The sequence below is a fragment of the Anabrus simplex genome, chromosome 7 (assembly GCF_040414725.1).
Source record: "Anabrus simplex isolate iqAnaSimp1 chromosome 7, ASM4041472v1, whole genome shotgun sequence".
NCBI lineage: Eukaryota > Metazoa > Arthropoda > Insecta > Orthoptera > Tettigoniidae > Anabrus > Anabrus simplex.
This window is the reverse complement of record NC_090271.1, coordinates 202,596,644-202,622,766: the sequence shown is the minus strand read 5'-3', so window position 1 is coordinate 202,622,766 and position 26,123 is coordinate 202,596,644. Positions and strand designations below refer to the sequence as shown.

The 26,123-nt window shown below is 41.2% G+C and overlaps 1 protein-coding gene across 3 annotated transcripts in view; it reads right to left on the bottom strand.

Annotated features, from left to right (window-relative positions):
• The window catches only part of LOC136877470 (ubiquitin-conjugating enzyme E2Q-like protein 1), a 1,121,162-nt gene that overhangs the window by 408,799 nt on the left and 686,240 nt on the right, over nt 1–26,123 (bottom strand). For 2 of the 3 annotated variants that reach the window (XM_067151528.2, XM_068228659.1), the window contains exon 4: nt 12,964–12,996. The exons of the other annotated variant lie outside the window; for it this stretch is intronic. The gene's annotated coding sequence lies outside the window, so the exon portion shown is untranslated. The remainder of the gene's footprint in view (nt 1–12,963; nt 12,997–26,123) is intronic. 3 annotated transcript variants of the gene reach the window in all.

Genomic DNA, 26,123 nt, shown 5'->3' with positions numbered 1-26,123 from the left:
TGAAATGGCGCCCCTCGCTATTCCATAACCTGACCTTGAAAGCTATCTGGGTAGACTCTTTTGAACTTCCTCTTTTCTCTTCAGTTGTTATATTTCTGGTAGCTTCTATTGAATTGAAATTATTGAAGGAAGTCTTGTACACACTTTTTGGGACACATGAAGTTTAACCGAGGGCCAAGTACTGATTTCCTTTTCCCGGTTCTGTGAAAATCGGGTTCACTGAAATTTCCGCTCAAATAGAACGTTGCTTGCGGGATTTCCCATATTCTGGTCCTGCAGCGCACCTGCGTATGACTCTAGAAGCAAATTCCAAACCCACTACTTTTTCATCAAGCCGGGCTGAGTGGCTCAGACGGTTAAGGCGCTGGCCTTCTAACCCCAACTTGGCAGGTTCGATCCTGGCTCAGTCCGGTGGTATTTGAAGGTGCTCAAATACGACAGCCTCGTGTCGGTAGATTTACTGGCACGTAAAAGAACTCCTGCGGGACTAAATTCCGGCACCTCGGCGTCTCCGAAGACCTTAAAAAGTAGTTAGTGGGACGTAAAACAAATAACATTATTATTACTTTTTCATCAACTATGTTTCATTTCATTTCTGTAGTGAATTTTGTGTAGAGAACTATGAAGTTTCTTACTGCGAGAAAGAGAAAGCCGCATGTGAAGTATGAATGCTACGCGAACCGGAAGTAAAGGAGTACAACAAACGGACCTATCTCTTGGCGATGTCTTAAGGAGTATTCGAAGAAATGTTACGGGACTCTGAAACGTTGGAATAGCCAAGTGATAAGTGTCAGTGAACATGCAACCCCGGATGAAGCGCACTTCGAAGTAGAGAAGAGTTTTCATCAAGGTGAACTAATAACTTACATATCCAAAATTTGTTTATGTTGAGTAATAAATTTACACAAAGTCTGTATGTAGATTGCCAATCCATGTATAAGCTCCTATAAATTGAGATGATGTCTGTCTGCTGAGTCACTGAGCATCTTCACCACTCGCAGTTTTACAATTCTAACACGTTTTAAAAATGCTTAATTTGATTACAGTCAAAGGAAAGAGCTAGAGAAGAAGACAGTCCCATACCAAATATTTACTCGGAAGAGCTGAGAGATATTCATAATAAGGGATACGAATTTGTGACCGAAATGCTTAGCCAGTCTGCTGCCAGGAGGATTCTATACCAGCATAGGAGTACAGCACAAGGCAACCAGAAGGAACCGAAGACTCGGGAGGAAATCTTATTTGACGAAAATTGTTAAAAATGACAGATTTAAACAGTTTTCTTTTAAAAGAAGGTATTTCAAGCGAAAGAATTGCTATTCTGTGTGGTGAAAAGTGAAGAGAGACCTTACAGTTTCATGACGAATTTGTAATGGACGGACCATTTAAAAGCTCAAGGGAACAGTTCTGCCAAATTTACACAATTCACAGTGATTTTGGGAATAGCAACGAAGATACGAACATATATCCGATCGTGTTTGCTTTGCTGCCGAACAAAAAGAAATATACTTATCGAAGTTTTTTTGGGACATTAAAAGATGAGCTAAGCCTGAAGGCTAAGATAGTTGATGTAAATTTTGAAGCTACGGAAATTTAAGCTCTCAAGTGCTTGGTTTAAATAGAGAATACCATGAAACCTAGGAAATTCGTCATCATATTCAGATGGTAGGTTAGAGATCCAATCGCAGGATCCCGTCAACACCAAGAACGGAGGTTTTGATTATTTGCTCGAGAGATAACTGGAAAAACAAGATATTCCTGTCGAAACTTGAATATGCTTCTAGAGATGGGACCGAACTACGAATGCTCATGAAGGATGGTATAATCACCAAAACAACCTACTACGACGTCTGAATCCCAGAATCAGATACGTGGTGCTTCACTTTAAGAACCAGAAAATTCAGCCTTCGCGTACGTGAGATCTCAGAAAATTTTGACGGAAAGAGAAGAAAAACTGCATACCGAAGGTTATATTCAAGAATCGAGAACGTCAAGAGGTACAAAGGTACAGGAAACATTAGAGCGTATCTTAGAGCAATCTCGTTCTTACAAAAATGGAATAAACTCGATGAAACATAGTCTCATCTCATGAGGTATGACCCGTTCTTTGGCCTGAATATTCTGTGCATTTTGTAAATAAAAAGTAACTGATTTTGAGAAAACTCTTCAAGGAAATAATGAAGAAGGTTTTATAAACTGGTTTTAAACACGCCTAAGTATTTTAGAGATATTTATACTATTTTGCTAGTCGAAAGACTAGTAAAAGTGTAATGGGAATCAGAAAATATGAAATAATAAACTAAAATCTACAGCCTACTTTCCAGTCAGTTAACCTGGTCAGGAACCCCTTACGTCAGTCAGCTAAACGACGGGAGTGTGTGCGGGACATGTGAGCGGATTTAGCTGATATTTTGCTGAGTGGAACTTTCGGGACAATGTGTGAGCAGATATTTCAATTAGTTGATATTTTGCTGAGTGGAACTTTCGGGACAACATGTGAGCGGATATTTCACTTAGCACAACTATCACGATACCCTTATTGCCAATTAATTAGGGTCACCAATTAATGTGGATGTGACCCAATTCTACAGCCGTATGACTATCCTGGCGCCTGCCCTACGTGGATGTTCTGTTTTTCACTGAACTGAATAATTTCTCCAAGCGATATGTCGCATCAACTATTTCATGTGTAGAAGCAGGGAAATATATTTTCTCAACGCCTAGTAACCATTCAAGAACATTCAAATGTAGCTTCATACACGACACCGGGGAAGAAACGTAATAAGGCAGCTGTGACTTCCTACAGTAGTGCTTAACGCATTATGTCAACTCATCAACTCATTTCCACTATTTTACATTGACATAGGTACTAAAGAGATGTGTAAGTATTGAAAGTGAGCTATTTAAAAAAAACTGTTTATCATATTTTATTAGAGTGCCCCATTTGTGAAATAAGTAGATATGAATTAGTTATTCACTTAAATATGTATGATATACAGTATCAAGCACCTTTTAATGCTTTATTTAAAAAGAGTTGCTGTTATAATGCGTCTGCTAAATTTCTCCACTTTTTACAAGTCGTCCCAGTTTTAAGTTTTTGTAGTTACTTTATGTTTGAATCTAGTCTTTTTATCTATAGCTCTAATATACAATATGGGTTGTACTTGGATAATAATAAATAATAATAATACTTATAATGATTATACCAGGTGTATGCATAAATCTTTTCCGGTTTCACTAAGAGATGGCGCCAGCGAACAGTATGCAGCGTGTGAATTTGACACGTAACTTTGTTCTTCTGACATTAACTTACCAACACAAACAAGATGAGTTCGCCAAACACTAGCGTCTGTGTTGTATCGTTCAGTGATCATGTCGACGTTTGTGCTTGAACAATAACATTTACGGCACGCATTGCTTTTCTTATTTAATCAAAAGAAAAAGTCTGTGGAAAGTCATTGTTTGTTGGTAGAAACATATGGTGAACATGCTCCATCGATTAGAACATGTAAGACAGGGTTTTAACAATTTAAACGCGGTGATTTTAATATGAAGGACACTGCGCACTCTGGATTATGACCCAACTCAAACTCAACAGCAATTATATTAGCACAAGCATTAAATGTGTCACAAGAACCAATTAGCAGAAGTTACGAGCAACGGAGAAGATCAGTAAACTCGGTAAATGGGCCCCACATGATTTGAATGAACGGAAAATCGCGAAGTCACTTGTGAAATGCTGCTTCAGCGCCACGAAAGAAAATCATTTCTTTACCAAATTTTGACGGGTGACAAAAATGGATTTATTTTGGAAACCCGAAGCAGAGAAAGTCGTGGCTCTCACCTGGCGAAGCCAGTCCTTCGTCACCAAGGCCAAATTGCTTCGGCAAGAAGACCTTGCTCTGTGTCTGGTGGGATCAGAGCGGTATTGTGTATTATGAATTCTTGAAGCCCGGCGAAACCACTAATGCACAACGCTGTCGCCAACAAACGATTAATTTGAATCACGCGTTGATGGAAAGGCGACCAGAACGGACCAGAAGACATAGCAAAATTATTTTGTTACACGACAATGCGCCGTCTCACACAGCAAAATCAGTGAAAGACACCTTAAAATCGCTTGGATGGGACATCGTTCCGCACCCGCCGTACTGCCCAGACCTGGCGCCATCTGACTATCACCTCTTCGCGTCAAAGGGGCACGTCCTCGCAGAGCAGCACTTTAGTAATTTCGAGGAAGTTGGAAAATGGCTCGACGAATGGTCCGCCGCAAAAGACAAATAGTTAGTCTGGCATGGCATTCATAACTTACCTGAAAGATGGGCGAAGTGTGAAGAAGCCGATGGCCAATATTTTGAATAAACAAAAAATGAATTTTCCTTGGAAATTACGAGTTTTCCTTACCACAAAACCGGCAAAAACTTATGCATACACCTGGTACACCCAAAAATGAGATTTCTTATAGGTTCTCAGAATTGAAATTGAAAAATTATAATTCCTAAACTTCATTCGATATTTGAACGGTTCTATTTTATAAGTTGTACATCAACAGGAATAAGCCAAAAATATTTGCTAGTGGCAAATATTTTAAAACTAAAAAATGAATTTTTTCATTGAAAATTACGTGTTTTCTTTACAAAAAACGGAAAAATCTTATGCATACACCTGGTTATAATAATATAAATCAAGGAATATAATTAATTGAAAATGAATTTTAAAAGTGTACACAGGTGAAAAGTTTGGGAACCACCGTCACAAGTGATAACTCTTGGAACCTATTCTAGTGTTACATTTAACATGTCTGTAACTTTGTGGTGACAGTGTGAAGAGTGGCCATTGTCTCACTGCTTTGTAACTACGCAATGCATCAGAATGAGCACGTTAGGAGGTTCAGGCTAAAGGGTTTTAAGCTGCGTTATCTCCTGACTCTAAACTGTCAACGTGTGGTTAATGTGTTGCTGGGAGTGTTTAGGAATAACCCTGTAACAGCCAGCCTCAGCATAATAGTAATGAAGCATTACGCTGATGAAGGCTCACAGCCATTACGGATATAATCACTACACTATTATAATTAACACTGGAGAAAGAGAGCTCTTTAACTGCAGTGACCTCCAGGTCGAGTATTCCTGTAGTCAAGGTCAGTGAGGGGGGCGCGGTGCTTTGGATCAGGAAAGGTGTGGCGTTCTATAATCTGTGACGACAGACAATTCCACGGTCACCACGTGATAAGTTTTCAAATTAAATTGCTGAGCAATTAATTTAAAAGCCAGTCCATTGTTTATAGTAGTAGTGGCATACTGGCCATCTCTAAGTCTAAGGAGTTTAATTCTGAACTGAGGGTTGAAACAGGGTTCAGTCAGCATTTCGAGACCAACTGACGGGCTATCTGATACCAGAGGCAGTGAACCTGGTCATTGAAGTAAACCAATACAACTAAGGATGCCGTTACCTTACCCTGACCAGGTGACAGTCAAATACCTGAAGGCCATTTGGTTAGACAGGGGAAGTATTTGAAGGTCAGGAGCCTTAGTGCCATATGTACACACTATGGGATTGTTTCTTTTCATGTTCCAGAAAATATTAATAATTATTAATAACTAGCAAATGTACCCGTGCTTCGCTACGGTATTCTACAATGTATATGGATATCGAAGTAAATTACTATAGTCTATACACAGTGATGAGATTTTTTTAAATTGCATGTCTCTTAGCGTTATCTAGAAACAGCAGGGAGAGGTTCCCATACGTTGTTTCCAATGTAAAGTGCGAGTTTCTGAGTTATGATAACGGCAGGCTCAATTGCCTACTGCCATTCACAATCGAGTTGGGAAGTTTTCATTTTAATGGGAGGCCCCGTTGCCTACTGTGTGGTCACAATCGATTTGGGAAGTCTTCGTTACAACGGTAGGTCCCCTTTCCTACTTCCAGACAGATTACGGTTAAGGAGTTTTTATTATAATGCCAGGCACCTTCCCTACTGCCAGGCAAAACTGAACTGTGCTATTATCGTTATAATGACAGATCCCTTTTCTTAATGCCAGTCACACCGAGTTGGCGAGTTTCCACTATAATATCAGGCCACTATGCCTAATGACAGTAACATTTTAGATGGATAAATTTGTGTAAAATAGCAGGCACCCTTACCTAGTGCCAAACACAATCGGTTAATGGAATTTTGAACAAAATTGCATGCTCCCGTGCTTTCTGACAGTCAAATCGAGAAGGGAAATAGTCATTACAATGGTAGGTCCTCCTTACCAATGCCAGTTACGCAGGAGTTGGCGAAGGAACCCATTCCTACTGCCAGTCAAAGTCGATGTGGGGAGTAATGATTACAATAGCAGACACCCTCCTGCTGAGAGTCACTATCTATTTGTGAAGTATTAATTATAGTGCCAGACACACCATTTCTACATAGCTACAAATCGACTTCACTGAATACATATAAATCGACATACGAAGTGTATGCATGTTTACAATATTGTAAACCTTCATTTACAGATTAACTGCTGCTAAACGGTAGGTCATATCGATAAACGGATTGTACCATAAAATGCCTTATTTAGCGGGCTAAATGGCTGATCCTATAACATCTTCCCGTATATTATCTATTTATGAGTAAGATTTAGTTAGAAACGTTGATGATGATGATGATGATGATGATGATGCTTGTTTAAAGTGGCCTAACATCTAGGTCATTGGCCCCTAATGGTACGAAATGTAATGACTAATTAAAAGTTGAAAATCATCTACTGACTAAAATAAAAAATGCCATGAAGAATGAATGGAGGGATATGAAGTTAGATCAATCAGTGGATCCGACCCAAAAACTAACTTAAAGATAGTATTACTGACCAAGGGACCACCTCTAATGCGCAATCCTGATCGAGGAGGCTTGTTGGCTAAAGGGGTCCAAAATCCAGGTCAACGGCCCCTCATAATAGTACTTATCGCTAGTAAAGTAGAACCATGGTATTCGTCATGTTGGGGTACTAATCAAAAGTAGCGTAGACTCACGGTATTCCACACATGATGGTACAACTCACAAGTATTATACGTCGCCCAGGTAACGCAGACCTATGGTGCTTCTCACATAATGACGCTACTCCTAGGCAACGCAAACCGATGGTATTCCTCACCTACGTGTACTAACCACGGACACCGATATTCCCGTGGTGTTCCTCATATATTGGGTACTAATCACAGGCAACGCAGATATGTGGTGTAAATGTTGAACTAGCCCTGTTTTACGAACGGATGCTCTTTCTGTCGCCAAGATATATGGAGGGATGTACCATTACTGCGTATTTCTGAGGTGATCGGAAGTGTGACGCGCCATGTGTAAATGAAGAGGTGTATATTGATCGTTTTGCTAGTGCTTTAACGTCGCACTACCACCTCTAAGGTTTTCCGTGACAATGATGGGAAGTGGCCATTGCCTTAATTAAGGTAAAACCGGGCGAGTTGGCCGTGCGGTTAGGGGCGCGTGGCTGTGAGCTTGCATCCGGGAGATAGTAGGTTCGAATCCCACTGTCGGCAGCCTTGAAGGTGGTTTCCCGTGGTTTCCCATTTTCACACCAGGAAAATGCTGGGGCTGTATCTTAATGAAGGCCACGCAGTTTCCTTCCAACTCCTAGGCCTTTCCTATCCCATCGTCGCCATAAGACCTATCTGTGTCGGTGCGACGTAAAGCCACAGCGTGATGTGAAAACGGGAAGCCATTTTCTGGGCTGCTAATCATTTTCCGCATACAAGCTCACAGATACGCGACCTAACAAACATTAATTAATTTTCCGGGCCAGGGAAATTAACCAGATGGAATTAAGAACCCCGACCTGGCTGAGATTAGAAACCAGGACTCTCTGAACCAAAGATCTTTCAGCAACTAGCTGGATTATTATTATTATTATTATTATTATTATTATTATTAATATTATTCAACTTCGCAAATCGGCCAACTATGGACCACGATAAGCCTCTCTTTACATTCTGGCATTTGTTCGTTTTTCGCTTGATCCGCATCGTCTTCATTAGCTCACTGTGTTTAGCACGACGTTCTTCTGTCCACTTAGCACCAGTTTCCCGTTTTATCGTCCTGGCAAGTCCTAAAATTCTTGATGGCTGTTCTGAAAAGATTTCCTTGTGCTTATTATACTTGTATGCCCAGTTCTTTAACATCTTTCTTGACATTAACCTACCATGGCACTGCCGTTTTTGGCTTTGAGTCAAATATACTGAAGATACGTTTCGTCCATCGAGAGTCGAACATCCGTCCTATATGACTGTAGAAGCGAACTCTGCCTTCACGCATTATGTTCGTGATCTTCTCTATCTGGATTTTCTAATGTACATGCATTTTTTTTTGTAGTTTGGGCCATATATACTGTAGTGTGTAGGATCTTTATTTCTTTGCTGTCTAAATCCGCAAGCAAACATTTCTCGGACAGGATAAGGCATTCAGATGCATACAGCGATACTGGTTTGATGACAGTGTTGTAGTGACGAAATTTTGTGTTCATTTTGTTGTATATGTTGCGGGTGGTTTGGAAAGTGACTTCCATTTTCTTTATTCTTGCTGCTATGACCTCTTTGTCAAGTCCATTTTGTTGAATCCATCCACCAAGGTATTTCAATGTATTATTATTATTATTATTATTATTATTATTATTATTATTATTATTATTATTATTATTATTATTATTATTATTATTATTATTATTATTATTATTATTATTATTTTAATCAGACAACCATGATTGGTTTTCAGGATGTCTGTGATTAAGTTTGCTCAACAACAAAAACAGAAACAACAACAACAAGGACGACGATGACGGCGACGCTACATTTGTGGTAATGGTAGTAAAGTTTAATAGACGTCTGCGTTTACTTTATAGCGCTGACAGACTGAATTAGTCGCAGTCAAACACCCTCACATTAATTCATACCACTATGCTGGAGTGTTATGACGAGAAAACTTCCGGGATGGAATGCCCTCAGCACGATCGATACTTCTCCCTCTTTGGTCGATGATAGCCCTCACGCGATCATATCTCAGCGCAGTCACGCACTCAGCTGTCCACCCGCGACCAGAACATCCACTGTGCCTCTTTCTCGTTGAATAGACGAATGACGAGTTTATGCGCCATAGAGAAAGCGAATACAAAGACGAACTCAAAAAATGCACGTTTTGGGTGAACTCATCAAAATGGAGCTTGAAAAGGTTGTGCAATATTTTTCAGATAAAAATATTTACACAGAAGAAATACAACTGAATCACTTACTGTTTTCTGCTTTCTACATTTAAAAAAAATATTTTCAAAGAACGAGTGTCTCTCGTGAGAAAATGAGGAAACTACAGCACAGGTTTTGCTAATATTATCCATTCATTTTACGTCGCACCGACTCAAAAAATTCTTATGACGACTATAGGATCGGGATGGGATAGTTACAGAAGAGACCCGGCTTTAGCTAAGGTACAAACCAAGCATTTGCCTAGTATGAACATGAAAAATCACAGAAAAACATCTCCTGGGCTGCTGACAGTGGGGTTGGACCCACTATCTCCAGAATTCCTTCCGGAGGTGCAGATGACCCCGAGGTTCACTCAGCTTACACAAATATGAGTATGAGGTTAATTCCTGGGGAAAAGGCGGCCGGGCGTAGATCTAACCACTCTGTTCCACCAAATGCTGAGGTTAGGGATAATAGAAACCTTTACCTTCCACCCCTCCAAGGACCTTCATGGCCCATACGGAGTTCACTTTGATTGTTTGCTTTATCTCCCAAATGCGGCATGCCTCAAACCAAAACAGGTTTTCATTTTTCTCTAATCGTACCTTCTAATAAATAATGTCGTGTGGCTTTTAGTGCCGGGAGTGTCCGAGGACATGTTCGGCTCGCCAGGTGCAGGTCTTTTGATTTGACCCCCGTAGGCGACCTGCGCGTCATGATGAGGATGAAATGATGAAGACGACACATACACCCAGCCCCCGGGCCTACGAAATTAACCAATTAAGGTTAAAATTCCCGACCCTGCCGGGAATCGAACCCGGGACACCTGTGACCAAAGGCCAACACGCTAACCATTTAGCCATGGAGCATCGTACCTTCTATTATAAGACGATTCAAATTATGTCCCTTATTCATAGTCAATCATGTCGTCATACTGTTTCTATTCTCTTTTTATTCCTACGTTACCTGCGTTTTATAATCGATTATGTTGATAAAATGCTCGCTCCACAGTAAAGGGACATACGGAAATAACTCAGTATGTACATTTTTCAGGAGGTATGGCGATTAGACTGTTGCATACTTTTTGCAGATTATTTTCGTATGAAAGACATTTTTTCGAATTTGGTGTTTTTATTACAAATGATATTCGTTGTTACATGTATTCATAAGCTGCCGAAGGGGAAGTGGAGGGTGCACTTGGACACACACAGGCGCTAACGCAAACTAGGAGGAGAGCTGTTAAGTTCACCTTTCGTACTCGCAGCCACATCGCTCTAAGTCTTTCCTCGGTTTTTCAGTGCATACTGAAAAAAGGAAATAAGTTTTAATTCAATAAAATGTACTCACATTAATGTTATCCCTAACATGAAATAAGAAAATTTTCGTCCCATTTTCAGTTCGCCCTTTATCTTTGTAGTGCCCCATATCAAGGGAGTTTGAACTTATCCGAATACGTATGCACAGAATCAAGGAAAACGCTGGTGGGGAAACGGCATCACAGATTTTCAATGCCTTGAATGCAGACATGGGATTACTACTTTCATTTGCAGCGTCAGAAGAATCATTCAAACCTACGTTCCGACTGCTCACTTCAAGGTACGACATAGTTGTGAGTTGTTGTATTACCCGAAAAACTGGCCGGCTGAAGATGATATAAATATTCGTGGCTATGACCACGACATTTATTACAAATTCACTGTCCGACAACCTAAGCAAAGTTTTGTTAAAATTCTAATGTGAGGTTAAAATTTTCACTGATACATTCAAAAGTTTTATCTTTCTGCATTAACAGATGCCAAGAAAACAATTTTTTCCTACTCCAACTGTAGAAACAATACCACTAGGATCTTGAATTTGCCGGATTTGTACCTTAATAATGGCAACAAACACGGGAATAAAGAAACTCTACGTACGGTATTCCCTGATATTAACGCACATACAATCAAGATAACATGACATAAAAATAAATTCATTACACGTAATCAAGCAAAGATTTCTTCGTACAGGTCATGAAGGCACCTGAAGAAATGGAAGGTAAAGAATTCCACTATCAATAACCTAGGCACCAACTGGAAAAGAGGAACTCTATGCCCACTCGCCTACCCTCCTTTGCCCCCAGAAATTAACCTGGTACTCATATTTTAGGTAGACTGAGTTAACCTCACAGCCATGTACCTCTCCACAAGTGGAAACTTCGTTTCTAAATTGTCCGATTACTGACGGGGAATCTAACCCATGACCTAGAGGGAGAACTGAGCACACTCTTACCGTCTGTGATAGGAGCTTCAATTACATAAAATCAGGGAATGAAAGAAGTGCTTATCAATTATTTCTGAGTTAAGTAGTGTTAACTAGTTTCAGACTCCACTGCCAGCACTCCGTAACAGTTCTCAGTCGCAAATTCATCCTGGATTATGGTGAACTACTTACTTCTCTTATAGCTTTAAGAGGTATTCATGATTTTATATTTGTACAGCACATATTATAGTTCTGCACATTATGAAGTCCTTGATGAAACATTCCGTAACAATTATAAAGTTTAATTTCTTTACAGTCTTGAACGGAATATAATATTCGTCCTTCCTGTGTGTTATATAAATACGTATTCTTCATACACAGTGTTAAAAATTTGGTGGATAGATCTATGTTCTTTTTACAATTGGCTTTATGTCGAACTGACACAGATAGGTCTTACGGCGACGATGGGATAAGAAGTGGCTGGGAGTTGGAAGGAACCAGCCGTGGCCTTAATTAAGGTACAGCCCCAGCATTCACCTGGTGTAAAAATGGGAAATCACAGAAAACCATCTTCAGGGCTGCCGACAGTGGGATTCGAATTCACTATCTCCCGAATGCTAGTTCACAGATGCGTGCCCCTAACCGCACGGCCAATTCACTCGGTACATATATATTTTAATAATATCATACTTGTTTCTCCAACCACGATTAAAATGTCATACTGAAATATATTTAAACTCAGCTCCGGATACACACCGTATAAAGGTTACTGACGAAGCCATTCACATAATCTTCCAGACCCTCCATAGGCCCTCTAAACAAGGCAATTAGGCTATCACTCACTGCTTTGTCTGCATGTGCATTCTGGAGGGCTCAAACACAATGAAATGTTGTCTTAAACAGAATAGGAGAGTTAAAGTAGAGCAGTAAAGTTAGGCAACCCGCCGTTCAACTGGACTTGCGGTAGGCAACCCGCCGTTCATCTGCTTATGAAGTTAGGCAACACTCCGTTCTTTATACTTCTTATTCTTATTCTTATTCTTATATTCTCAGGTCCTTTGGCCTTTATGTCTTGGATTATTTATTTGCCTGATTTATTAATTTACATAATCAACCAGGTATAATGCTCGCAAAGTTAATACCACCCTCCGTCCAAGCTTTATCACGAAATGAGGGTTTGGAGGATGGGAATAAAGATAGTTAAAACTAGGAAGTGGGAAATAATTGACTAAATATATAAGAAGAGATTACACCAGCAGTTAGGAAATTGGAATTGGATATCTCGATAAAAAGTTTCACCAAAACCGACGGTGGGATCAGAATCCACCTATAATCCTAACGAATCCATAATGAGCTTCGTAGTCTATTTTCAAGTGCACTGGTCTATTTTCTTCATGCATTTAATTTCTTTTACATGAATGCATTAAGAAGTCATATTTTCTGCACAATAGAACTTGAGTTATCGCTCAAATAAAGGACAGAAAATTGACTTACCAATAAAGACTAGCCAGTTCCAAAATAGAGGTCCTGAAAAAAATAAGAAAATACATTTCAGTAAAATTGTTCAGATGACCATACGGGAGGAAGGTTTAACTTAAGAGTGCTAATTGTATTGAATGGCAGGGAGGTTCAGATTTTGGAAGAAATGAAATGAAATGGCGTATGGCTTTTAGTGCTGGGAGTGTCCGAGAGCAAGTTCGGCTCGCCAGATGCCGTAGGCGACTTGCGCGTAGTTTTGAGGATGAAATTATGATGAAGACGACACATACACCCAGGCCCCGTGCCAGCAAAATTAACCAATTAAGGTTAAAATTCCGGAAATTCCCGACCTAGCTGGCAATCGAACGCGGGACATCCCTGTGACCAAAGGCCAGCACACTAACCATTTAGCCATGGAGCCGGACTTTAGACTTTGTAGTTTCTATTTACGGATTTCGATCGTGAAGTGTGAATTTAATATTCATCATGCCGAGTGAATATTACCAAGATCTGCGAGCTTTACAAGGCCTAATTGGTCGTCAAAGCCGCTGTAACCCAATAACTTTCCGGCTGTGAGTGAGCCAATAAAAGATTTTTATGGTTCCAACAGACGATGTCTCCTAATCTATAGGAAAATTAAAATCCACAGCCTGGTTCCAGTCATTAGAATGAATTAAGTCCCCATCTAGCGGCGAGGATAGGACCTGGACCGGCTGCCGAAACCGGTCGCACTCCTCTGGGGCAATGATTTATGAATGACAAATTAAATGAAATGATAATGGAGAGTGTTGCTGGAATGAATGATGACAGGGAAAACCGGAGTACCCGCAGAAAATCCTGTCCTGCCTCCGCTTTGTCCAACACAAATCTCACATTGCGTGACCGGGATTTAAACCACGGAACCCTGCGGTGAGAGGCCGGCGCGCTGCCGCCTGAGCCACGGAGGCTCACTCCTAAGCTATAGGCTGGATATATTTCCGAGGGAAACGTTAGCACGGATTTCTTTTAATTTCTCTGTGTTAGAATTCGGCGTTTATTTTGCCTCTTAGCCCTTTCATAGTTGTTCAGGCATGTACCAGTGAAGACCGTCTTCATAAATGTGTTTCCTGACTTTCGATAAAGGGCAATTTCAAGGTATTTTATCCGCTAGGATATAGGTCATCAGGCCACCATGTCAAGTCTTTATCTCAGTCATGACAGCTTACTCCTCTGTATCTAGGTGATCATCTGTTGTTTCTCTTTAACTCGAGGTAGCATATCCGTATTGGTCATACGATGTAACCAGATTGTTTCCTTCTAGCGGTAGCAGCACCACACCTTAAAAGCTTATCATTTCTTAACCTTATCATTGCGGAGAACCCAGGTACTCCTATAGTAACTTATACATTGGTTATTTTTACCTTGGGCAAAGGAAGTACTCTAGAAAATAAGGTGCAAGATGCAACTCTATTGCATTTCCTATGAATCAAATACAACACTAGGCTTACTACACGACAAGAAGGACGAATACAAAAACGTTAACCCATTATTAGTGTTGTATACGTTAGTTAATTGAAAGTAAGCTTAGTTTAACCTTCTTTACGCACAGAAATTAATTCCCGGCGTGAAAACAATACTATGTTTATTCTCATTCCGTTCACTCAAATACACGGCGCAGCTTGTTTTCCATGAATTAATTCAGTCTTATCTGTCGTCCTATTACTTGTGCGAAATATGAACATGAGACTCCTTAAGCCCCCCACCCCACAATATAAAATAGTTCAAATAGAGTAAGAATAGAAATATTTCAGCTGACAGAAAATATGACACGAACATTTTTGGAAAAGTGAGTGGAAGCAGTGTCAAATGATTTTTTAAGACCGTAGAGGGACTACCAAAAACTCTCCTTTTTAATTTTTTATAGTTATTTGTAATCTGCATTTAGTAAATTCCTCATTCGATTAAATTAGACGAAATCTTCTATTCCAACTGGGGTTGCGTCGGCGAATCAATGACATCCTAGGCTAGTATGTCCTTCATTAGATGATATATATTTTAAAGTTGCTTTCACGACGAAATTTAGTATTACAGTATTTTGAGCATGCATGTGCACTAATAATTCGTGATTACGTAAAACTTCGTTACAGGTTAGCACTATATCCATGTATCAGTATGTTAACCCACTAATGTAAATTGTCCGGGACGTTCCATCACCTATTTAACTACTAGGCATGATTTTGGTCTTAATGACATATGCTGTAAGTATCGATTATTTACATGACTTTCTAATTTGTGGAAAGCACAAATCTGTTATACACTGACTGACAGAGCAAATGCAACACCAAGAAGGAGTGGTCAGAACTTTATGCCAATTGCAGGGTAGACTGACGTCACTGAGGTATGCTCATGATGTGAAATGCGCTGCTGTGCTGCGCACGTAGCGAACGATAAATGGGACACGGCGTTGGCGAATGGCCCACTTCGTACCGTGATTTCTCAGCCGACAGTCATTGTAGAACGTGTTGTCGTGTGCCACAGGACACGTGTATAGCTAAGAATGCCAGGCCGCCGTCAACGGAGGCATTTCCAGCAGACAGACGACTTTACGAGGGGTATGGTGATCGGGCTGAGAAGGGCAGGTTGGTCGCTTCGTCAAATCGCAGCCGATACCCATAGGGATGTGTCCACGGTGCAGCGCCTGTGGCGAAGATGGTTGGCGCAGGGACATGAGACACGTGCGAGGGGTCCAGGCGCAGCCCGAGTGACGTCAGCACGCGAGGATCGGCGCATCCGCCGCCAAGCGGTGGCAGCCCCGCACGCCACGTCAACCGCCATTCTTCAGCATGTGCAAGACACCCTGGCTGTTCCAATATCGACCAGAACAATTTCCCGTCGATTGGTTGAAGGAGGCCTGCACTCCCGGCGTCCGCTCAGAAGACTACCATTGACTCCACAGCATAGACGTGCACGCCTGGCATGGTGCCGGGCTAGAGCGACTTGGATGAGGGAATGGCGGAACGTCGTGTTCTCCGATGAGTCACGCTTCTGTTCTGTCAGTGATAGTCACCGCAGACGAGTATGGCGTCGGCGTGGAGAAAGGTCAAATCCGGCAGTAACTGTGGAGCGCCCTACCGCTAGACAACGCGGCATCATGGTTTGGGGCGCTATTGCGTATGATTCCACGTCACCTCTAGTGCGTATTCAAGGCACGTTAAATGCCCACCGCTATGTGCAGCATATGCTGCGGCCGGTGGCACTCCCGTACCTTCAGGGGCTGCCCAATGCTCTGTTTCAGCAGGATAATGCCCGCCCACACACTGCTCGCATCTCCCAACAGGCTCTAGGAGGTGTACAGATGCTTCCGTGGCCAGCGTACTCTCCGGATCTCTCACCAATCGAACACGTGTGGGATCTCATTGGACGCCGTTTGCAAACTCTGCCCCAGCCTCGTACGGACGACCAACTGTGGCAAATGGTTGACAGAGAATGGAGAACCATCCCTCAGGACACCATCCGCACTCTTATTGACTCTGTACCTCGACGTGTTTCTGCGTGCATCGCCGCTCGCGGTGGTCCTACATCCTACTGAGTCGATGCCGTGCGCATTGTGTAACCTGCATATCGGTTTGAAATAAACATCAATTATTCGTCCGTGCCGTCTCTGTTTTTTCCCCAACTTTCATCCCTTTCGAACCACTCCTTCTTGGTGTTGCATTTGCTCTGTCAGTCAGTGTATATGGCTCCGTGGTTTAGGGGTAGCGAGCCTGTCTCTTGCCAACACGGTCCCAGGTTTGATTCTCAGCCACGTAAGGGATTTTTTACCTGGATCTGAGGGCTGGTTCGAGGTCTATTCAACCTCCGTGAGGACGACAGATGTATGACGGTGAGGTAGAGGGGTCCCAGTCTAGAAAACCAAGAATAACGGCCGAGATGATTCGTCAGGTTGACCACGTTCTTACCGTAGCCTAATAGGGTCAAGAAGTAGCCGCTTGTCAGATGAAGGTGTATGAGGGCAGTAGCACCAGAGGTTTGTTTGTTTGTTTGTTTGTTTTATATATCAATGTTCGAAAATAGTCAGGCTTTCTCTTCATCTGGTCTACCAATCTCAACGAATGATCGATTCTACGCCGGGTAATGGGCATTTGTCCTGGAAAGTGATGGTGATAAATCTCACTTAAAGGCTTTTAAATGCTAGGCGACCGAGTCTACACTCGATCCTGAAACCTTGAATATAGGATTCGAGCGCCTAACCTAGTTTATGCCTGCTCTACGTCTTGAAGAAGAAATGTTCTTTAAAATTAAACTATCGGATCGTTTGCAAAGAAAATTGTTATTATGAATGGTTGCTGTTTGGTTTCATTATTAAACCAAACTCTGTAGGACAAACAGCTTACTAGGAGCCTTCGCCTGCCAAAATGACCGCTGCCTAAATATGGCCTGCAGACGCCTGCTGGGCTGACATTCTCAGCCATATTGCTTCACATTCTTGACCGAGTCCACTGTGTACTATATCAGACAGGTACTCAATTTATTTCGTGAATTTGAGTTAATCTCACTGTGTTACTGCGTGAAATCTCGCGTCAAGAATACACAACACTAATTTTGACTGGACCGGTCATACACAACGTCATTTCCCGCCGCGGAACACGAGAAAAGGCGCGTATTTAAGGTCGCCCACTCGAGAATGGGCCAAGGTCCATTTCTTTTGCGTGTTTTCCCGTTCACTGTCGGGTCACACTTGCGGAATGAAGATGCTGTGGTGTTGTGCTCTTGTTTGAATATTGTGCGTGGTCCATCTCCGCTAGTTTTGTTCTTCCGCTTTGCAAAATTGAATTAGACAGTGAATCAAAAAAAGTACCCGTGCCTTTACGATACAAAAGACCAAGAATTAAAAGACGGCGATGAAGAGAGATGTCTTTGCTGGCGAGATGTAGTGTTTACAATGCACTATGTCTTCTGGTAGGGGCTATATCAAATTTCTTACTTTCATTGACCTATCTCAGTCTCACCTTGACTTTGACAATATGAAAGTGACTGAGGTATGAGTGATGCTAGTAATACCATTCATTAAGCAGCCAGTCCCTGTTATGAATGGTGTAAAAATATCGCTCATAGGGTCGGTTGGTGCATTCATTTCAGTGGGCTTGGCAGACTGATATGTAATAGCAGCGGCTGGCTAGGTGAGGAAAGCAACGGGAAACTACCTCACTCCTCATTTCCCTAGTACACGTCTTCAGTGACGCCTAGGCTATTTATGACAGCTGTTGGCGGAGTTGCAGAGGATCAAATCAGCCTTCGGGATGAATACCCAACGATGAAAAGAGATGCGCGGTTATCAATAACGGGTGCCGTGTAAGGGGAGACGCTGTATTTCTTTTGTTGACAGCATTTGTCAACAAACAAAAAAAGCATTTCAAGTGTGTTCACGGACATACTGTTATACTAAAAAATTTATCTTGGTTGTCTTTTAGTTGATTGTTTAGGAGAACAAATTATCCACTAGATGGCCTGTCACTTATTATAGGATGGATCCAATATCGTCCTTGACGACAACGACGACGAACAGCCAACGCAGCACATAACGCAACAACGGTGTTATTACTTAATGGAATTCCTTCCATATGCAGAGCAATGGCGATGCTTTTCTGCTTTACAATATACTACATAATAATAAAATCACGCCGTGCAAACACGCAAGTGTTGCCACGCGCCCTGTCACTCACCTCGCAAGTCGTCTAGCTGCATGAAAAACACGCTGCAACGCAGCTTGAAATCACGCATGTAACATTCTTGAACGGAACGAGATTGGAAACTGGGGTCCTCAGGTAATACGCAACCATATTACCTGTTCATTACAGGGCTGGATTAGGCTATATTAGAAGCATGTAATTCCCAGGAATAGACTTGTCAAATTTCACGAGGTGAACATGCAAATTTCGAATAGATCATTTTCATTCCAGCTCGTGATCTGTTATGCGAATATCACGACAGTTGAAGCCGTGGAAACTAAAACATCTGCAAAATGTATTAATATGTATATGCAGTACTTGCTGTATTCACATGGTACGCGTGCTAATTTCAAAAATGGATATTGAATTTATCGCTGTGAAAGGATTATATATTGTAGTGTGAACTAAGTTTAACAGTATTTAATGCCACGTTTAATTCAGTTTATTCCACATTTTATTAAACCTATTTCTCTTTTATTATATTTGTCTCAGAAAAAGTACCGTTTATCCATAAAATTATCACAATCCTTACCTAACAGCTGATTGAATATATTATAAATGCACTTAGTGTGATTTATATGGAACAAATACAGTTTTCTCCCTCCCTATCTCTCTCTCTCTCTCTCTCTCTACCTATCTCACTCACTCACTCACACACACTTAAGTTTATGAGATTTATAGGATATTAATTGTTTCCATCTGTTATTGACGTTCCACTCCTCTACGGATAAGCACCTTCTTTGATGTTTCAGAACTAACTTCTTATTCAATCGTGTAATTGGTGATCACGGCGTTTAAGCTCCTTGAACATAATGAAACTGAATATAACCAAATTATCAATTAAAAACAACAAAATAACACGAAAAACGCTTGCTTTCTTCTATATCAAGAAGTTAATTTACTAGTACGTTCTCCAAAGGTACAGTATTTGTAGAAGAAAATGTGAAGGAGTACCATTTAATTAGTTCAGATTTCTATGCTGTTAAACAAAGACGTCTCATTTACACGTTACACAATATTCATAACATTGTCCCACTGACTAAAGGAACAATTACTTCCACTATATAACTTTCTTTTTGCTAGTTGCTTTACGTCGCACTGTCACAGATAGGTCTTGTGGCGACGATGGGACAGGAAAGGCCTAGGAATAGGAAGTAAGCGACCGTGGCCTTAATTAAGTTACAGCCCCAGCATTTTCCTGGTGTGAAAATGGGAAACCACGCAAAACCATCTTCAGGGCTGCCGGTAGTGGGGTTCGAACCCACTATCTCCCGGATGCGAGCTCACAGCTGGGCGCTCCTAAAAACACGCCCAACTCGCCCGGTCCACTACAGAACTACAATGTTCTGAGCTAATTGGCTTCTCATTTTAAAATATCATGTAAGCGTAATATTCAGAAAGCAGTATTGATATTATGTAAGTACTGTATGCAGTAAGGAGCATTGTTCCACCCAATGACCGAGCAAGCAAACGAACACATTAGGCATGAAGAAGCAATTCATGTGAGTGGACATATAAAATAAAAATAACAACAAATAAAGAACTACATAAACAAAAGCCACTTAAGCAAACAAATAATGTTCAGTATAGTTATAGTCTACACGATTGAAGCACTGACCACAAGTTTGCTGTGTATTATGAGTAGACATCGGATTTGTATCCTAATGCGTATTTTGTTTGCCGATATGTCGACCTCCAGAACCAAAAAGGAAATGCGTTTCAAGGTGAAATTGTACGAATTATTATGTTTAATGGTGCATATATGCATATTTATATATATTTGAGATTAGTGCATACATTTAAAATTTTGGATTTATTATACATGTTTTCTACTTTTATTATACGTATTGTAATGTGTTATACAAGCAGTGTTCAACAAAATGTAAAGTAATTAATGCCATGAACTCTTTCGGCAATGAAGTAGTTCAAAAGGAACTGGCACTTATCAAGACATACTTCCAAATCATACCACAATCAATAAAAAGGCAGAAACACGAGAATTGCGTCTTGGTGATTCGCTGGACATTATGGGGAATGTAAATCGTGAAATAGAAGGTATCCCATGAAAACACGGACAACAAACAAAATCCGGGCTACGACATCATGCTAACTATAAACAAATATTTGGCTGGTATTGGTAATGTGGATGTACTAGAATGTTTAACATCTACATTTGCTCCAGAATTCAAGTACTGTCCTGTCACACCTGTAGATGTAGAGAGATCATCCTCAGCAATGAAGCTAGTTTCAAGAGACAAACGCCACAGATTTATCCAGCAGACTTGGAGAAGTCTGTTGTAGTGTACTGCAAAATAAATTATGGACCGGAAAAGTAGGGTGTACAGTGTAAAATGAAGGAATAATGTACATTTAAGTGTGTATTCTTCACGTTTGTCTTTTTACACAGTTTTCTTAAAACCTTGCTAACTTATTTATAACGTGTCTTATGTAGGAGAAGTGTACATATTGTTTCACCAGTCAACATTGATAGATTGATACATCTCACGAACTATGCACGAATTATTTGTACTAATGGAACAGCACCAGTTGTGAATACTGTGATTTATTTTGTTCTTCATTCGGTTGTATATTCAAGACCATGATTTTATGTATTGGTGTAGGTTAATCGCGTGAGTCTAGTAAACGAATGTTACGTTTACATTTCATACTAGTGTTTAATAGCATGAAAATAACTTCTACTTAACTTCACCACTTTTTGTGCAGCATACTTGTAAGCTTCATGTAAATGCGATGTCTATTTATGAGTGACACACACCAGCAGCGACGTTTTTATGATTATTCTTCTCCAATCGTGCATCACTTATATCAATTAGTGGTGATCGCAACGAAATGTGAAACATATGCGGTGTCCATTTCCAAACAGGCTTATGGTTACCATATTTAAAAATGAAAAAAACTGGGGGATGACCATACCGTAAAGTTTAAAAACGGGAGGAATTCACTTCATATCCAGTGGTTTATTTCACATATTTTATTTGAGGAAACCCGTTTTTTTTTGCTAGTTGCTTTGCGTCGCACCGACACAGATAGGTCTTGTAGCGACGATGGGACAGGGAAGGGCTAGGAGTGGGAAGGAAGCGGCCGTGGCCTTAATTAAGGTACAGCACCAGCATTTGCCTGGTGTGAGAATGGGAAACTACGGAAAACTATCTTCAGGGCTGCTGACAGTGGGGTTCGAACCTACTGTCTCCCGAATGTTGGATACTGGCCACATTTAAGCGACTGCAGCTATCCAGCTCGGTCAAACCCGTTTTAAAGGCAATGCTGCCATAGTACTGTACACATGTTATATATTTCATTTTACATTTTCAAATGTGGGCTTATTTCGCCCGTCCGTTCTGTCGTGAATACAGACCTTCCAAGGGTCGAAAAGGTGCACTATCAGATAAGCGGAAGCCGGGACTCGATCCCAGAGTATCGGGAAAGGAACAACCCAGTATAGGAATATCAAGTTGTAATAAGGTTCACCTTGTAATGACATGTAATTATATTTAATGCTATTATATTTTATGAATTAAGTAATGAAGGAAAATATTCCACCAACCCAGAGTAAGAAATGGCCGTAGTCGGGTGGTGAGCTTGCTCCATACGTTTTGTTTTTGCTAGTGGCTTTTACGTCGCACCGACACAGATAGGTCTTATGGCGACGATGGGATAGACAAGGCCTAGAGGTTGGAAGGTAGCGGCCGTGGCCTTAATTAAGGTACAGCCCCAGCATTTGCCTGGTGTGAAAATGAGGAAACGACGGAAAACCATCTTCAGGGCTGCTGACATTGGGATTCGAACCCACTATCTCCGGAATGCAAGCTCACAGCCGCGCGCTCCTAACCGCACGGCCAACTCTCCCGGTACTACATACGTTTAAGAGCACGGATGTTTGTTTTTGACAAACCAATGTTTAAGTAGACCGTCCAAGCGTATGCGGCTTCGGCCGACAAAGTGACCAAAGCCAGTATTACCTGTGCAGGGATTTTCCATCCAAGAGAGAGAGAGGTAAGAGTACAGAGTAAAAGTGTCCTGAGGACCATCAGATGGCAGCACTTAGCAGGGTAAGTGGCTCGGAAATGCCCAGAACCCAGCACATAAGGTAGTTTGCTTTACTGTGGGTTGATAAAAACACGAATCAAGATGACAGGGGGGATTCTAGACAGTGAAATTGCATTCAGTTGTACGTAAGGTGCCGCAAGGCACGGTTTGATTTGCGCGGAGAATTAGAGGTTAGTAATAATTTGTATATAGCCTAGTTGTCATCGTTCTTCTATAATAAAGGGCAGCATTTTTTACTTCATGTTGTTTTTTTCTTGAGGTCCGGGGCCAAGTACGAATTACGTAATTAATTACCTCCCTACAGAACCACTCGGCAGGAAGGACTGTACATCAACTTATTACGGTCGGTGACCAACCACAAGAACGTTTCACAGGACAGGTAAGTCACGACAGTTCACTGAAAATTCATAAGAGAAAATATTCTCTCTACAGCTGCGTTATGTGCAGGTATGCCAAAGTAGTACTGTACCACTCTTGGTAGGGGTGCTATTTACCAACTGATGAGCACAACTTAGCGCACTAGGGCGAAACGCTGGCAACCAGGTATGAGTTAGCTGGAAAATTAAAAATTTCCAACAACGGACCAACTATATTGGTATTGTTTGGCAATGTCAACGTCCAAACATCAGTTGTTTGTTTACCTTATTTTCATGCCAACCCACTTGTATGAGGAAAATCGTGAGGATTTTTATAAGGAAATCTTAGCAATTCTTGTGCAAACCATTACGTTCCTGCCTGATAAATGTGGCAGTTTGCATGAACGTAGATGTTCATAGGATATTTTAAAAGGTTAACATTTGTTGCTGCGGAATTACACTCACTTATAATAAGTTTCTAACTGAACGGTTTGTGTCACGTAGCTGTCAGTTTGTAATCGGGAGATAGTGGGTTCGAACCCCACTGTTGGCGGCCCTGAAGATGGTTTTCTGTGGTTTCCCACTTTCACGCCAGGCAAATGCTGGAGCTATACCTTAATAAAGGCCTTGTTCTCTCCGCTTCCTTACCTTTCCTTGCTCTTTCTTATCCCAATTCCGTCGTCGCCATATAACCTATCTGTGTCGGTGCGACGTAAAGTAACAGAAAAGTTTCGAAATTCCGTCTAATTCAATGATACATCAATTATTCTTAATATAATAATAAAGAACAGGAAACTTCCTGTACACAGACTTTTTTGAACACTGTTCGTATGTTACCATGAATTTTATGTTACATTCGGGGCTCCAGATAATACCAGTTTTATATGGAGTTGTTTCTGAAGGGAGATCATCTTCCTTAGATCCGCATAGCAGCAGTGCATTTGTCTCTTTTACCCTTGCTCAAACTTGAACCCAATTTCTCTTCATGGAGGTTTGTTTTATTTCCCTCTCCTCCTTTTGTGACGCCATCTAGGTGAAGTGGCACGAGGAGAAGGCTGAGAGGCAGCACTCTAGGGGCTTGATCTGGAGTACAAGTCTGGCCTCGACTGCATAGCGCGTTTCAAACTTGCACGCTGTCAGAGGAATGTACTGTATCTCTTAGCTATGATCAGGATACCTCAGTGTGTTTGATCACAGAAGTCTGCGCCAATGTCCATAATTTAGATTGTCATTCGGGTTCTAATTCCAATGTCAACCAACACTGCACAATTTTTTAATGTTTACATTTAATCGTTTTTGTCTTTTGTGTAAGGTATCCGGGGAGGTCAGGTGACGCCTATAGGCGACCCTGCGTGTCTGTGAGAATGGGGCCCTATCTATGATGACTTTTAATGTTGAGAACGGCACACATATCCAGGTCCCAATCCAGAGTAATTAACCACATTAGGTTACAATCCCCGACCCTGCCGACAGTCGAACTCAGAACCTCTTGAACTAAAGACCAGCACTCTAACAATTTCTCCAATGAGCCGGACATTTAAACTCTGGAGTGAAATGAAATAGCGTATGGCTTTTAGTGCCGGAAGTGTCCGAGGACAAGTTCGGCTCACCAGATGCAGGTCTTTTGATTTGACTGCCGTAGGCGATCTGCGCGTCGTGATGAGGATGAAATGATGAAGACGACACATACACCCAGCCCCCGTGCCAGCGAAATTAACCAGTCATGGTTAAAATTCCCGACCCTGCCGGGAATCGAACCCGGGACCCATGTGACCAAAGGCCAACACGCTAACCAATGGACCCATGTGACCAAAGGCCAACACGCTAACCATTTAGCCATGAATCCGGAAAAATACTGGAGTAAAACATATTCATAAATAATCGCCTTTTAACATTCCTATCCCCGGCTTAAATTACAGATACAACGGGAAAGATTATTTTACAATATGGGTTTAATAGAAAAGGTGCTGGAAAACTACCTGTACAAATTGATAAAGGAGAGACAGGACACGAAGTCCAATATACTATCTCGTAAAGATGTAAAAAATGCTCGCTATGTCAACAACTGGTAAAAAGAGATGTGTACACTGTTATTCTTTCGAACCTGTTTAATCAATTACTGAGTAATGAAGTGAAGATATATTCCGGATGTGTTCCTCGCATCGTCGTCTGCATTCACACAGCAACGACTTTACAGTGAATTTTAATGGTGTGAAGGATCGTAGAGAGAGATAATCAACCTGATAGCCGCCCCTATTAGGGAATCGAAATATCGGCCTCCTAATCCGTTCGTATGAACAATATTTCTTTCATCTAATGTTTGAATATATGCGAGCCTTGAGTTAAATCTTAAGATTAAAACTGCTAAACATCACGTGGATTTCTCCTCCAGATTTTATTGGAAAAAGAAAATCCAACACGTGGTATTTCAAATCGGGGAGTATGAATGATGACTAACAATCTCCAATGCATTTTTAACACAGAATCCTCTATGGCTTCAATAATTGTGTCCGGGATTTTGTTTATTCTTTGGAAGTTTAGCATCTCCTAAGAAATTGTCTCTCTGGCACCAATCATAAGGCCAATTACTTCCCATTTTGTAATCTCATACTTCATTCCGAGATTCTCAATGTATGGTTCATATACAGTATGACCTTTTTCTGCTCGCACACTAATCAAGGCTGCTGTTAATTTTCCTTGAATCTTATAGTGGGATCAATCACCATACCCGTACCTTTCAACCGGACGGGTTGATGACAACAATATCAGATCGTCTTGTGGCTCCATTGCGGAAAGACATCCTACTTCTTCACAGATCTCCCAGTGGTGTTGTTTACGAAAGCTTCCAGCAATCAATGTGTGAAGTGTATTGTGCCAAATTTTGGAACCTGTGATTAGATCGGGGTTAACCCATTGCCTGGCCACCAAGATCACCTAATTTCACATGTATCATTTTTTTCGTTTTTACAATTGGTTTTACGTCGCACGGACAAAGATAGGTCTTACGGCGAAGATGGGACAGAAAAGTCCTAGGAGTTGGAAA